The 14,050-nt window shown below is 46.5% G+C and overlaps 1 protein-coding gene across 5 annotated transcripts in view; it reads left to right on the top strand.

The window, feature by feature from the left end:
* EGR2 (early growth response 2) overlaps positions 1-14,050 on the top strand; it is a 104,713-nt gene that overhangs the window by 29,429 nt on the left and 61,234 nt on the right. The gene's annotated exons all lie outside the window — the stretch shown is intronic.

The following is a 14,050-nucleotide window of genomic DNA, read 5'->3' as shown; positions in this document are numbered from 1 at the left end:
TTAAGTGATGATGACCCAGTTTAACCTTTTCTATCCTATACTGGGAAAACTGCCCAGAACTGTACCAGCCAATATGGCACTACTCCTCCTGTGTGGCTGTTTTCATTTAAGTTAATTATAATGAGGTACAATTTAATATTCAATTCCTCAGTCATTCTGAGGATTTTAAGTGTTTGATAGCTGTATGGAGCTAGTGGGTACTCTATTAGACAGTGTAGGGGTAGAACATTTCCATCACTGTAGGAAGTTCCCCCTAGACAGCACTGCTCCTGACCCTTTGTCTTTCTTCTTCTTCTAATTTTTTTTAGAAAAGATTTTATTTATTTATTCATGGGAGACAGACAGAGAAGAGAGAGAGAGAGAGAGAGAGAGAGAGAGAGAGAGAGAGGCAGAGACATAGGTAGAGGGAGAAGCCTTGATACCAGGACCCCAGGATCATGCCCTGAGCCAAAGGCAGATGCTCAACCACTGAGTCACCCAAGTGCCCCGACCCTTTGTCATCCTAAACCAGGTAGCTTAGAGGAAGCCATGGAGTGCTTCACATTAGAGAGTTGGGAGGGATTCCAGAACTGTCTGAAAATGCAGAAAACTTTTAACAGGATGCCAAGTTAAAGTAAACAGATTTGGAATTCAGTTGATTCAAATGAGATATTGCTGGGGAGGTCTTTGAGAAATTGAGAAGAACTATACAAGAATAGGTGGGATTATGACAGTTATTGTGAGTTTTTCTAAGAGAGGAAGAATGCTCAGCTGAGGGTGAAAACTTAGCCAATGGCCATGTGCATTTTCTTCCCATCAGAATTTAAATTCCAGGACCAGACCCTCTAAACCTTGGCTGGGTGTCATTTCCAGTTAGAATTTTTCACGTGAGAAGCCCTGTCTTTTTTGTAAGGCTAATGGTTGCTTGGGATAAGTAAGAAGTGCTTATACTCCCAAAAAGTAAAGGTCATCTTTCCCAAATCCTAAGAGGGGTCCAGGGTCACTCAATACCTTCAGATAGTGACATTGATAACAAGCACAGAGTTTCTTTAGACTAACCGATAATCTGCCTGTATGGGTTTCACCTATAGCACAGTTTCCACCAGAACTGAGTCTCGAATTAACTTGGGGTTCAAGGAAAGGTCTTACAGAAAAGACCCTCAGGCTACTGTGCCCCAGGGTCATGATTGCAAAGACACAGTCTAAGACTATCGATTCAAGTTCTTTGGCTTGCACAAGGTAGGCTTTTCCCAGGTCAGGTGGCAGTGCCATTGAGATCCAGTGTCCCTCAAAGTGAGAACACTGGGTTCTTATGAGAAAGTAGCTGTGGCCGCTGTACTGTGACTTCCTAAATTCACTAAGAATCCTGCCCTTCCTCCCCTTCCCCAGGCACTTTCACTTACTCACCAACTCCCTTGGCTCAACCTCTGGAGATTACAAAACCAAATGGGTAAGAGGGTTGGCGTCAGTGTGTGTGTATGTGTGTGTGTGCTGAGTCTCTCTCACCCGTTCCTCAGTGACATGCATGGGAAGGCAGTCAGGGCATTGGATGTTCTAGTAAAATCTTCGTTTCTGAGGTAAATGTTGAGGATGCTTCCTTCACTGCCTGGTCTGATGATGAATGGAGCATGCGATTAGCGCAGGGGATGCATACTTGAGGTTTGATCAGCACGTATAGGAAGGAGCCTGATTTTTCATTGGTAACAGTCAGAACTTTGCATCAACATGTTTGTTGTTAATCAACAAATATTTGTTGAGTGCCTGCTCTTCATCAGATACTGAAGTATAACAAAGGAACTTCTAATCTATTTGTCATGTTTTGGACAGATTGATGATATGTTATGATTCATAAACTTTGGAAGTCTCAAACATTTTGTGTAGACTCTTTGAAAGGTTTTGTTTCTGTCATCAAATGTGAAAAGTAGAATGTGAAGAGAGATTGTGGAGGGGAAAGGTCCCTTTCTTGTCTCTATTTTCTGCACCTGGGATGAACTTTGGTAAAATAGGTAGTTTGAAGGATGAGTCTGTGATGAGCAAAGTCTGGAAATGAATAGGTGGCTTTTAATTATCTGGCGGTTACTGCATTGATTAGCTGTTCATTCAAATAGGAAGCCTATGCCAGAGCTTTCTCTCACATTCCTGGGATCTGAATTTACATGTCTGGTGTCTGCTTTCAGAGCACCGTCGAAACTTGCTTGTCATTTGCCTTATCTCTTCATCACCAACAACCCATATAGTTGGGGGAAGAACAGAGACTCAACAGTCTTTTTTAAAGAGGCAAAGGACCTCCAAAGTCATCTGTCTTTACTTCTTTATCTTATGTGAGATGTGAGAAATCTGAGGTCCAGAGAAGTAAAGCACCTCTGCCAAGGTGCACAGCTTCTTGGGTCAGAGGTGGATGAACCCTGCTTTCCTGTTTTTAAGTGGGCTTGCTACTGCCTTGATGTGTCCTGTGTTTTAAAACCATCCTGCTGATGATCTGTTAAGAAGTTACTGATAAGGAAATTTTAAGGCAAACCTTTTGAATACCTTTTCAGGCAAAATCAGAGAATCGTTTTTAGAATCTGGGACAAAAACAATTCTAAATAAAGGCTTCAAACTTCTGGATGCTTAGTAGTTTCCAAGCTTGATAAAATGAGATCACTGGCTTTACCTCCTCAAAGAAAGGCCACCTTTCTTATCGGGTGCGTATCTGGATACCATACAATCTGAAGGCAGTGTAGCACAGCGTGCAATCCAGCACCAAACTACTTGGATCCATATTCTTGGCTTTGCCACATACAAGTTGTGTCACCCTGGACAAACCACTTAAAGGCTCCATGCCTCAGTTTACCCATCTGTGAGTTAAGGGTAATGATAATAATGGTGTCTTCCTCGGTTGAATTAATATATTGGTTTTTTTTAAAGATTTTATTTATTTATTCATGAAAGACACACACACACACACACACACACACACACACACACACACACAGGCAGAGACACAGGCAGAGGGAGAAGCAGGCTCCATGCAGGGAACTTGATGTGGGTCTCGATCCTGGGACTCCAGGATCATGTCCTGGGCCAAAGGCAGGCGCTAAACCACTGAGCCACCCAGGGGTTCCCAAGAATCAATATATTGTAAAGCACTTGGAGTGGTACCTGTAGGACATATAAGCTATCTTTAATATTTACTCGGCTAAATGCAATTCACTGCCTGCCCTATTTATTTCCTACATAAAAGTATCTCATAAGAAACAAAGCAGGAAAAACATGAAATCAATGGGGTGATGTGATTTGAAAATGTTGATTCCTTCTGCCCCCTGATAGGCCTGAGTATCGCTTATTAAAGCTTCAAAAAGCTTGAGAGATTCACCAGACCCTCCTGCTGGTTTGGGAAAGAATCTGAGGCCCAGGAAAAGGCCTACGACCTTGACTGTCAGGACCAAGTGCTGGCTGTTCACTGGCAGCCTGGCCATGCCACACTCATCATTCAACAAGATATCTCCCTGGAAAACGGGGAGATGGTTGAGTTATTAATGGACCCTAGCAAGGAGCATGAATAACTTATTTCAGTTGCTGGAAAGCCTTTCAGCTGAAAAATATTCAATGGGAAGGGGGCACATGGCCTGTGTCTTTTGTGAGTCATGCTGTACTTCCCCTGAACCCCATTTCTGAGCCTGCCAATGGGGGTCTGTGCTGGTGGTGGGGGTAGGGATAGAATGGCTGACTCAGGTCCCCACAAAGCATTTATAAACTTCTTTCTCAGTTGAATGGGGTCCCCTCATGTCTCTTCAAGTTTGGCCCCCACAATCTCCAGGGAGAATTAGATGCCTCTAGATTCATCAGCATCCAGCTGACATACCCACAGAGCCAAGTTCTCAGCCAAATTCCCAGTGGGTCATGACCTCACTTTTCAAGATGGCAAACGGATGAGCTGGGGAGATAATGAGATGACACATTTTAGTGATTAACCTCATTTAGGTTGTATTATCCTTTTTTATTGTGAAATAGATAATACACTCAAAAGATTATATACTCTATATGTGTAATTAAAAGGCAAATACTAAAATGAATACCCACGTACCTTCCACCCAACTTTTCTTGTTACTATTTCTTTATACGGGCTAGACCGAAGCTTCTTGAGGCTGTGTGCATATAGTACGCAGTATGTAAGTGTACGTGTGCATGCGTGTGTATGGCATAATTAGCAAATATCACAGAGGTATATATATTACATGTATACACACATATATTTATTTACTTATATGAAATAAAGTGCTTAAAGAGGTTAAGCAATTTAAGCAATTGGATCAAGGCTACAGTCATCATCATAAGAGGCAGATCTGGATTTGAAGTCAGGTCTGTCTCAAAGCCTGAGCGCTTACTCACTCTCCTGGGTAGCCTCATCTTCCATCCCCCTTTGCGTGGCAAGCTGCCATGTGCTACTGCCCTTTCTGGAACTAATTGTGCCAGTCTCTCCCCAGTTTGGTGACATCAGGTCGGGTGCCTGAAATTGGCCGTAGTGGGAGCATTCTTGCTATGCACATGTTACAAACCATGGTTCCCCTTCCTCTCCCTGGGAGGGAACTGGCTGGAACATCAGGCTGGCACTGCTGATCTGAAAAGAGAGAAGCAGCTCGGGGCTGTGAGGCCAGGGAGCAGGCTGGCAGGTGAGGGGGAAAGCACTTTGTCCAGTGGGGTGGCAGGGTTGGGAGGGCACAGCAGTGTAGGGTTTCTCAAAGTGAGGCCCGGGGGAACTCACTAGAAATGCTGACACCCAGCCTCCATGCCCAGAGATTCTCCTTCTGTTGATCTGGGCATAGATATCTGCATTTTTAAGCACCCTGCGTGATTTTGATGCACATGAAAATTTGAGAGCTAGTCCCATCCTTCCCAAATTTTAATGCATATAAATCACGCCAGGGAATTTTGTTAAGATGCAAATTATGATTCAGTAGGTATGGGCTGGGGCCTGGGATTTTGCATTCTTAACAGGCTTTCATGGAAGTACTTTTGGCGGAAAGGACCCAGTCCAACCTTCTCATTTTACAGAAGAGAAACCTGTGTCCCGGAGTCACTAAGTGACCCGCATTGTTAATCATTAGACAGCCATTTCCTGAATACGGTGAGGGAGATCCAGGAATTAAAAACCATTCCTCTTCAATGTATTAATTAAAATAGGGCTGTTTATTAAATACCTCTTCTGCGAGAGATGCAAAGTTACAAATACTAAAAAAGGCATGAACCATGCTCTCACATTGCTTATGATCTGGTGGAGGAAGTAAGGTGTTTTCGTACCTAAAGTCAACAGAGGACAGCAGGTGAGGAGGGCGGGAGACATGGAGATTATCTGCCTCCATTGTGACATCTCAGGCAAGTGATTTAAACTTTCTGGAACTCCAGCTTTGCCTGCATAAAACCAGGGAAATTTCAAGCCAGAGACCCCAAAGAGCATATCTAGGACTCTACCAAAATGGAATACTTTTTCTTTTTTTTAAATCAAAGGCTGAAAACTGGTAGCCCATGGACCAGATTTTGCCCATAATTTTTTTGTTTTGTTTTTAAGAATTAATTATTTTTAAATAAATATTTTTATTTTAGAATAATTTTAGATTTATAGACAGGTTGCACAGCTGGAACAGTGAAAGAGAGTTCTTGTATACCCCTCATGCAGTTTCTCCTATTTTGTATAGCCGTGGTACATTTGTCAAAACTAAGAAACTAATATTGGTATGTGACTGTACATGAAACTCCAGTTTTTGTTTTTGGTTTTGACCAGTTTTTCCATGAATGTCCTCTTTTTGCTTCAGGATCCAATCCAGCCTCTTCAGTCTCCTCTGGTCTGTTCCGCCTCCCAGGCTTTCCTTGGTTTCCATGACCATGAGAATCTGCTGGAAAGCTAGTTCGGTATCCTCCAGAATGCTCCCCAGTCTGGGTTTGCAGGTTGTTTTTCTTATGATTAGACTGGGGTTATGGGTTTTGGAAAGAATATGAGAGGGCTCGTGGACGTGTTTCTAATCTTCCATCCTATGAGAGGCCAGAGCACATCACTGCAATATTTTACTACAAGCCCAAACCACCATCAGCAGAGCTTTAAGAGGTCTCCTGGCCCATCCTGCTGTGTCTTTAAAAATCTTGAACCAACTTTGAAAGCTTGGGATATTTTATATAAAAAAAATACAGATTTCTGCCTTTTCTGGAAAGCAAGAAGACCAGCAATGGCACCCAGCCCCAACTGGCTAGAGCTGAGTGAGTTGCCTATTTTTGTTGCGACCTAAATTTTCCAGCTCACCACAGTTCCCATCTCTCACACCTGTCATATGCTCCCAAGCTCAGCTAATTCCCTGGTATACCATTGCCTTCCTGGCTCCTTCTCGAGGCAGTGGGGTTATCTTTGCAGTACGTGTTAATGTCAACATGTGCAAGACCGGGGAGAGAAGCTGGAGGGGCTGGCATGCTGGGGCAGGTCTTCCTGGAGAGATGCAACCTGCCCGGTCCCATGGAGCAGTGGTTCCCAAAGTGCGGGAGACCAGCATCAGCATCACCCAGGAACTTGTTAGAAATGCAAATTCTTGCCACCATCCCTACTGAATCAGAAACTCTGGAGGGGGGCCTACGATCTGGGTCTGTTGTTTGGCCCTGCAGCTGATTCCAACAGTGAGACTGGAGCAGCAGTCCAGGGGCTGGTGGCACTGAGATGGGGTGAGCCTGGTGGTCTTGGCTGTGCAGTGGTCAGGGGAGCCAGGCTGGGCCCCGACCCTCTCGTGGGTCTGCGAGTCAGTGGGACGTGGCGTCAGGGGTCAGTGTCAGTCTACGCGCTTATGGATCCTCAGCATGTGTGGACACAGGCTTTGCTTCCACTACTTCTGCTGTCCTGTGTCAGCTTTGGGTAACCACAGCTGGCCCGAGTGAGTTGTGGCTCAGGATTCCACGTTTGTCCTCTCCCATGCCTTCTTCATCAGCCGGCCCCAATCTCTGCACCATCAAAATGTCACCAAGGAAAAGAAAAGAGAACCATTGTGGTCTCTTTTGACTGGCAGGCGATTAAGGCCTTGGAGTCTGTTCTTTATCCAGGTGACAAAATTCTGTGGGTCTGGGTTACAGTGAGAGAGGGTTATGTCTATATGAGAACATTTTGATGGCTTTCAAGCCTATCTCATACACATTGTCTATCTTCCTTCACTGTGTTGACTTTTAAAGACCTACTTCAAGTTTTGCCTCCTTCCATCTTCTTCCTGTCAGGAGGGTCTTGCCTCTCTCTGTCACAGGATTCCCCAGCATTTGCGCAGTGTCCATGCTTCTATCTACCCTGATCTCAAGGCCTCCTCTGCAACTAGCTCTCCTCTAGCCCGCCCATCTTCACTCATTCCCTAACTCCTGCCCCTCTTCAGGTCTCTTTACACTTTGCCTTTTCCGGAAGCTGAGCCCCAGGGAGTGGGAGGGTTTGCTGCAATCTGTTGGGAGTTGCCCAACTTCTCTGTCAGAGCTTATATCTTATCATCTCTGCCCAGCACCTGGCACAGTGCCTGGCACATAAGAAGTGCTCAGTTAACACTTGCTGACTGAATGAGCTGCCTGCAAACACAGTGCACAGCATGGCCTTGTGGTTAAGTACCCCAGCTTATGGATTCAATCAGCCTGGGTTTAAATCCTGGCTCCGCAGAACTGGCTGTGTGCCCTGCAACAAGCCGCTTAATGTCTCTGAGCTTCTTGTAAAGGGCAACCTGTCTGTCGGTGGTGACCAGAGGTGTTTTGTGATGACCACATGAGCTAAAATACTTAAAACAGTGCCTGGCCCTGGTAGTGCTCAGTACATATTAGCAATAATAGTCCCCTGGTGATGATTTATTGAACTGGATTGATACCAGTTTCCGGTTAAAACTTTACCTGAAGAAATTCCTTTATTTTAGGTTGGGGGATAGGGGCAAATGGAGAGGGAAAGAAAGAATCTTAAGCAGGCTCCATGCTGGGCATGATGTGGGGCTCCATCTCCGGACCCTGAGAACATGACCTGAGCTGAAATCCAGAGTCAGAAGCTTAACCGGCTGAGCCACCCAGGCACCCCCAAATTCCATTTCTCTAAGATGAAAGATTTGTGACTTGGAGGTTATGCCTACCTGCTTGACAAGAAAGGCCTTCACTGTCCTCTTCCAGTTATCTTTCCAGGGCAGCAAGAAGCTGGGAAGGATCAGGTTCACAAGGTCCATTTGGGGTAGATGCAGCCTAAGAGAGAAACCCAAAGTTCAGGAGCATATCTGCTGTTTAGAGCAACTCCCGAAGTATTTCTTCCAAACAACTTCAAGAAGGCGTTAAATCCATTCACTTGCTATAGACATATGTACATGACTGCAAGCCTATTTGTATCTGGGAAAAAGATTCTGAATGTGATCCAATTCTTGTGCATTTTACCTATTTTATTTTGAGCTGGCTGCCTTCTGTGACAGGGTTGTAATTAATATTGTAGAACAGGAGGCTCATTAAATCGGTCTCATTATGACTGCTCAGGTTCTGGGGCTCGGCTCAAAAGGATTTCCCTATTATCAGCACCTGACATATATTCCTCATCAAGGAGGCCAATTCTCTTCTGTCGAGGACTGTCTCCCAAATGGAGATGATATTTATTCTGACTTGTACTATTAGTGTGAAAAATGTAGCCCCCGATGACAGATGCGTAGACCTCTGTCATAGCCGGGGCTCCCTCTGCACAGACATGAGGAATGTAGGAATTTATAAGGCCATATGCGTTCGGTGGCTGGAATGCCCACTGAGTTCAATCCTTGGTCTTTGGCTCAGTGAGAAATTTTGAAAAGGTAAAGAAACATCCTAATTATAAACTTGTGGAAGCTTCGTGTCAGAAGAGGCTTCAGTAGTCATTGAGTCTTCTCCCTAACATAGAAGCTCTTTCTCAGCCGTCAAGTCTTTTCATGATTGCTTCCTTTGACAGAGTGCTCCCTACCTCCAGTGTGGCCAACTTCATTTTCAAATGGAGCTAAAGAAAAGAATTTGTATTTTTTAAAAGACTTTTTTTATTCATGAGAGACACACAGAGAGAGGCAGAGACACAGGCAGGGGAGAAGCAGGCGCTGTGCGAGAAGCCTGACGTAGGACTCAATCCTAGGACCTCAGGCTCATGACCTGAGTCAAAGGCAGATGCTCAACCATTGAGCCACCCAAGAGTCCTAAGAGTTTATATTCTTGATTTGAAATTTGTCTCCATCTTACATCCTCATTGACCGTAGCTCTCCCACCCAGAGCTGTACAAAACAAGTTTGGTCATTCTTCCTCGAGAAAGCTTTTTGAGTATTTGAGAGACTCCCCACTCCCCTTCTAATCCTCTCTTTGTAAAATTAAATGCCTTTTCTTCCCCTTATGCTTGGCCAGATCTGTCATCCTCCTGTTCAGTGATTAAATGTTGATAACTTAAAGCTCTCTGAGGATGTGGCATCCAGAAGGGAATGAACCTTCCAGGTGCAGTCAGTCTACCCTAGGGCCCTAGGAGGCAGCTGCCCCGACAGAGACAGGGTTCCTGGAACTTTGTGTGGAGGATCATGTCGCAGGGGGCCCTCTCAGAAGTGGAGGTGTTGCTCTCTCTCCCCGAGGACCTTTGCCACAGGTAACTGTGCCCTGCCTCCTCCAAACCCGCTCAGGACATCATCTTTGGGAGGTACTGCTGCGCTGGGCTGTAGCTCGGGGATTTCCGTGTCAGGCTGCCTGGGTTCTCGGCCCAGCTCTGCCTCTTGCCGTCTGCTGTGACATTGAAGAGTTGCCCAACCTCTCTGAGCCTCGGTAGGGATAGTGATGGGACCTACTGCATAGTCTGTTGTGAGAATTGATAAGATTACGTGTGTAAGCGTAGCAGAGCTCCTGAGAAACGCCTGAGAGCACGTTAGTGATTATTAACAAGAACCAAACCCTGATCCTCTACACCTCCTCGCTTCCCATACCCTGGACTTGGAGTCTCTTGTTTTTGACACTCTGGGAGAAAGTCCAATCCTAAGAAGGTGGGGTGGGCAATTGACAGTGATTCCAAATGAGTCTGTTTTTTGTTCAGTTCTTTTCCTGAGTCTAGCCCAACACTAACACACACAGAGCCTTTTTCACCTAGAATACTTATTATATAAAATTTCATTTTATGAGAGAAAGAAAGAGAGAGAGAGAGAATGAACTGGATAACTGGATGTTCTTTCAAATGTTTTAGTTATAATAATATCTCTTTCCCTCTCCCCTCCCCTTCCCCCTCCCTCCTTCCCATCCCTGTCTCCTTCCTTCAAATGAAATCTTGCTCAAAACTCAGGTTCTGATGTAAGGCAGATAATAGATGAACAGGTCCCTCTGGCAGTTCTAATCTTCATCCTTGGCAAAAGCAGCCTCATTGTTTGGGAAACCCCTGGAGGTTGTCTGTGGAATCTGGCACTCTGAGCTCCAGATTTGAAAACTTCTGCATGAAGCAGTTTTCTGAAATCTGGCGGCAGTCCTTCTACCTGCCCGATTCCCTTTTCTGTAGATTCATATCACCTCTGCCGTAGAGACCACCCCCCAGACCAGCAGTGTGTATCGCTTCCCCTCACCCAACTGCTGTGAGGGTCTTCCCAGCTCAACCTTCTTCTGACCTCAACATCCTGGGCCTCCCTGGGAGTTGACAGCCACTCCCCACTCCTAACCTAGAAAAGGACTCCAGGGTTTAGAGGCTGGGTTGTGGAGCTGAGGGGGGCGGGGGGGGGGGTCGGCAAGAAGCAAGTCGGAGTCATACTCTGAGGGAGGAGTCTGGGAGGGGAGAATGGAGGAGACAGATGTGCCACGGAGCTAGTGAGCCATTCACGCAACAAACTTCATTGGAGTCCTTAGCCTTTTGACCTTTCTGCAGTCTCCCTCCCTCCCTTCCTTCCCTCCTCCCTCTCTCCCTCCCCCCTTCCCTCCCTTCCTTCTTCCCTTCCTACCTCCCTCCCTTCCTCCTCCCTTCCTTCCTTCTTTCCTGTTCTTTCTTCCTTCCCTCCTTTCCTTCCTCCCTACCTACCTTTCTTTCTTCACTTCCTCCCTTCCTTCCTCCCTTCTCTTTCCCTCCCCTCCTCCCTCTCTCCATTTCTCCCTCCTCTTCCCTCCCTTCCCTCCTTCCCCGCCTTCCTATCTTCTCTTTCTTCCTTCCCTCCTCTCCTTCTTCCCTTCCTTCCTACCTATCTTCCTCCCCTCCCTCCCCTCCTTCCTCCTCTCCCTCCCCTCCCCTTCCCTCCCTCCCTCCTTCCCCTTCCCTTCCTCCCTTCCTTCCTTCCTTCCTTCCTTCCTTCCTTCCTTCCTTCCTTCCTTCCTTCCTTCCTTCCTTCCTTCCTTCCTTCCCTCCTTCCTTTCTTTTCATATATTTTCCTGTTACTTGACATCCTGCACTGTTAAGTGCCCTGGGACGCTAGGAAGGAAGTCATCACAGCCCCAGCCTCTGAAGAAGGAAACTAATGAGTAAACTTTGCTGGCCCCCAGGTGTCCCTGAGAGTCACTGATCACTGGCTCATTTGGCTCAAGGTTTCTAGCAATGCATCCCTCATTTCCTGACCTGATTTCCTCTCAGAGCTTAGCTTATGTAATACTGTCTTCTTCGGTGTCCTAGGGCCTGACAAGTGTGAGGAAAAGAACCCCACATAATCTCATGATGCAAATTTTTATATTGCACACCTGTGGCCAGATGAATCTTTACCAAACTCCACCTTCATCACAGCATTCCCTTTCCAAAGACTTCCAAGGAAGTGCTAACTCCTCAGCTTCTCAGACCTCCCCGGCGCCCAGCGGGTTCTTCTTCTTCTAAACTGGCCCTGATTGCAGATGCTGATCATTGGGCAATAAATCCATTCTGCCTTGTGGTGTTGCTTGCATTGTTGTCTCGGTTATCGATGAACTCATTACTTAGCTTCTCGTGGATTTAGGCCATGCCTTCCTAATTACTTTTAAAAAATGAGAGTCATTATGGAAAAAAGCAGGATCTACACCCATTCTGTGTCTTCCTCTCTCCCAGGGAGACACCTGGTCTGTGCCCCTCTTACCATTTAAAAACATACTTTTAAGTACATATTATGTATTCATAGATTATATAGAATATGGTTTTCATTATGTGTATGTTTGCATAAATGGTATTGTACGACATGCATCATTCTACAATCTAAGTTTTTTGTTTGGTATATTTTTGAGATCTATTAACACTGATGTGTACAATTCCTAGTTAGTTCCATTAAATTATTCTATTGTATTCTATGGAGCTAGTGTGCTGCATATTATTTGTCCCTTCTCCTCATGATGGATATTTAGGTTGTTTCTAATTTTTTCTTGTTATAAATAATGCTCCAGTGAACATCCCATACATATGCCAAACTACTTTTAAACCCCGTGGGAGACAGGAACGGTGAATTCTAATTTCTGAATCCTCTGTTCCCCTTGGCACAGTGCCCTGCCTGTGGCAGATAATCAATAGATTTATTAATACGTACTTTGTGCAACATTCGTATATGTAAACTAATACCCAAAGGCACATTTTGAAGTGATGTTTGAAGTGCAAGTACAAATTCATAGCCGACAGAGTTCTGGGTATCAGCGTCCAATCTGGGTGATGCCCAGAAATTGGGGCTGCTTTCTCTTCTGAGACAGAAGCTTTTTTTTTTTTTTAAAGATTTTATTTATTTATTCATGAGAGACACACAGAGAGAGGCAGAGACACAGGCAGAGGGAGAAGCAGGCTCCATGCAGGGAGCCTCATGCAGGACTCGATCCCAGACCCCAGGATCACCACCTGAGCCGAAGGCAGACATTCAACCACTGACCCACCCAGGCGTCCCGAGACAGAAGCTTTTAAGGCTCTTTCTTCTGGATCCAGAGGTGACTCCTATAGAGACTGCAGGGGAAAATAAACAGATTACATGCCCAGAAGGAAACTTGCCACTGGGCATATTTAACACTTCTGTCCCCTGTCCTCCTCAATACCTTTTCTGTTTTTTTCTGATGAAGTCGCTGGAGATTTTTTGGAGCACCGAATGTCTCAACAAGCCATTGCAGCCAAACCCCTCATGCTAATGGGTGGAGCAGGTGGGTCATGGTATGAAAGCTTCTGCTTAACCTGAGTGCCCCTCAACCATGAGGCAGGCCGAGATCAAGCTGGGAGCCCCCTGAATCTGTTTGAGGCGTTCTTCCCTTTCCTCGGATCTGTCAACCCGGCAGGTGTTTGCGCAGCACAGGTGAATCAGAGGTGGGGCTCTCGCCTCAAGGAGCTCGTGTCTACTAGGAAAGCGCAGGCAGGAGAACCAGAGCTTCCAAAAAGGAGGCACCAGGAGAGGCATCAGGTACTGCAGGATTGCAGAGAGGAAGGCACACAGGCCTCCCGGGCCGGGATGGGGGGTGGGGGGAGGAAGCTTCAGTTGGGAGTTGACCTCAGCTTGGAGCCTCCAGTGGGATTTCAGCCAGTAGGACTGGGAATAGGAGGAAGCCATTGTGGGAGTGAGGCCCAGTGGGGTGTCCGAGGGGCCGAGGTAGTGGAGGGAAGAATCTGGCACGTGAGCTAATAGCTGAGTTGTGTTCGTCTAGAAGCCTAGGGCAGGGGTCTGGAAGGCAGGCTGAGGGGGGAGTAAGCAGCCGGGGTCGTGCTGCAACCCTGAGTCCCTGCCACACTGTGGCACCCCAAAGGCGTAAGTGTAAGGGCTCCATGAATGTTTACACATGTAACAGCCACGCAGTCAAAATGTTCAACCAGAATTGCCCGGGGCTCCCTCCGGACGACACAGAAGCCTGTTTCCAACATGCAAGTCACTGCTGCTCTGGACACACATCCCCTGGATCAGTTTTGCCATCGTTCAAGGGCAGGTGACCAGCCTCCCGCAGAGCAACCTGGGGAAGCTTCTTCAGTGGCTCCTTGCAGAAAGCTGAACAGAGAGGGGGTAGTGGCTGGAGCTTGGGGGAGACGGGAGGGCCTTGCGCCAGGGTGGTGGCCGTGACCAGGGGAGGGGGGCACAGCAGGTGGAGGCAGGTGGCCGGCAGGTGGAGGTGGTGATGAGGAGCTCCTCGGGAACAAGTGAGTGAGGCCGAGCTGTTTGGGGTGTGCACTGTCCTGCCAGCTCTGGCT

The sequence above is a fragment of the Canis lupus genome, chromosome 4, assembly GCF_048164855.1.
Source record: "Canis lupus baileyi chromosome 4, mCanLup2.hap1, whole genome shotgun sequence".
In the NCBI taxonomy this organism is placed as follows: domain Eukaryota; kingdom Metazoa; phylum Chordata; class Mammalia; order Carnivora; family Canidae; genus Canis; species Canis lupus.
Note: the sequence above shows the minus strand (reverse complement) of the source record. Positions and strands in the feature narration are given on the sequence as shown.